Source organism: Corvus brachyrhynchos, unplaced genomic scaffold (genome assembly GCF_000691975.1).
Source record: "Corvus brachyrhynchos isolate BGI_N302 unplaced genomic scaffold, ASM69197v1 scaffold443, whole genome shotgun sequence".
NCBI classification, from domain to species: domain Eukaryota; kingdom Metazoa; phylum Chordata; class Aves; order Passeriformes; family Corvidae; genus Corvus; species Corvus brachyrhynchos.
Window position 1 is genome coordinate 237,196 of NW_008237220.1, and position 2,255 is coordinate 239,450.

Sequence of the window (2,255 nt, forward strand, 5' to 3'; positions counted from 1 at the left end):
CCCCCCGCGGGCCCCTGCGGGGACCCCTGCCCTGAGAGGTGGGGGACTCTCTGCTCTCCCTCCTCAGCCTTCCACAGCCCCTTGTATCAACATTCCCATTCCTGCAAAGGGCTGGGGGACATCCCCTACTCCTCCCTTCCCTCTCCATTTCTTCCCCCCATTTCTTTTTATAGTGTTTTTCCTCATTCTCCCTGCCTCCTCCCATTTCTCTTGCCCTGGAAGCTTTTCCAAGCTCCTTTTTGCTGGATTTGTTGGTTTTGTATGGAAAGCAGTGGCCGCCCACTTGCAAATAAAGGATTTGGGAGCCAAGAGGGTCCCCAGATTGGGGATGAGGCTCTGCCTGTTTGTCACCAGCTGAGATCTCTTCCCTCCCTGGGTCGTTGGGAAGAACCAGGCTGGAGGGATTTGGGGCCTGAGGAGTGGCAGAGCTGATCCATGGTCTGATCCCTACTCCACCTGTAAGCCTGGAAGAGCTGTGTGCTCTCTTCGGCTGCCCCATAGGAATGTCTGGATTCCCGTTCTTGAGCCATCGCTGCCCAAATCCAGGGAGCTGAGGTTTGACTCTGGAATGTTTTGGTGCCAAGGTTTAACTAAAGTCCAACATTCCCCTGGGGAATCTCCAAGAGGCTTCTCCTGCCCCTGGGCAGTGCGAGAGCCTCCAAGAGCTGGGAGTTTGGGGGGGGGACATGGAGGTGGGAATATGCTGCTCCCTTCTACATCCCAGCGTCTTCTGTGCCGAGGCTGCGCTTCGCCTTGTCATCCAGGTGGGAATTCCTAGGGTATGGATGGGCTAGGGAGGGAGGGACGAGGTTGGAACCCACTCCTGATCCTTCATTTCCAGAAATGTGGGGAGAATCCCACGTGGACTGGTAGAGTGGATTTAGGGGGAGAGGGGTGGGATGTGTGGTGTGGGAATGGGGGTTCCCTGTGGTGCTGAGAGCCAAGGGGCTTAGGACATCTCCAGTATCTGAAGAATCCGGTGATTCCCGTCTGGATCCAGGGAGCGCCAGGGTGGCATTTCTCTGCTCCTCACTCATGGAAGCCACCAGGATCCACCTGGGGCAGCCAGTCTCCCTGCGTGGACAGTCATCATCCCTTTCTCCCTGGAGTTATCCGCTGTCACCCCCAGTTTTATCCCATCATCCCTGGTGTTAATCCTGTCATTCCCAGTTACATCCTATCTTCCCCGATTGTATTCTATTGTCAGCCCTGATTTTCTCCCTTTTCCTTCCATTTTATCCCACTCCCCCCCCCTCCTTTATCTCATCATCCCCCTGTTTTTATCCCATTCCCCTCAGCTCTATCCCACCCCCCACCCCACCCCGGGTTTTAGGCCCTGGCAGATACAAAAGGGGCCCTCGGGACAGGAGGAGCCATTCTCTGTCCTGCTGCCAAGCCTGTTCCCTCTGATGATCCACAAAAAAACCCCGGGGCCAAGCAGACCGAGGCAGGGGATAGGAGCTCTGCGGTGACAGTGGCACATGAGTCACCGGGTGCCTGAGGATGTGGCACTCACTCCCCCCCAGGGCTGGGGCTCACCGAGCACATCATCTCCGGAGGGCACAGCCTGGATCCCGGTGCTGCCCACTTCTCGGGGATGCTCCTCGACTGCCAGCCTTGTCCTGCAGTTCCATCCCCCTTTTGGGTTTTTTTCCAACAATGAATGTCACAATTTCTTCTCAACTCCCGGGTTTCTGAATCCTTCCCTGCGCTGGCACCACCCATGCAGACTGGTCCCCCATCCCTGTTTTCTAGTCTGAGGGGTGAAGTGCTAATCTTGATGAATCCTGACCGATTGTGGGGCTCTGGGGTTGACACCCTGGAAGCTGAGACTGGGTCAACTCATTGCAGGGGATGCAGGAGGAGGGGGGGTTCAGGGAAGGTTGGGGCTCTGGGAATGTTGGGATGCAGGATGAAGGGGCTCTGGGAACATTGGAATGCCAGTGAAGAGGGCTCAGGGAAGATCTTGCTTCTGCGAGCACCCCCAGCCCTGCCCACAGTGGGGACCCCCCACTCCGAACTCAGCCATAGCCCTGGGGCTGGAGAACTGCGGCTCCCGGTTTCCCACCCTCGGGATGGGATCCATGGGAAATGGGGCTTGGTTTGGACACCCCATTTTGCGATGTGCCTCCCCAGCCGTAACCCCCCTAAAAAATTCATCGGGGGCTTTTGTGTCGTGTTGCAGCCTAGGGGCCGGGTCTGGCCAGCCCAGGCAGGGACGATTTGATCCCAAAAAATCCCAGTCCAGCCCCGCG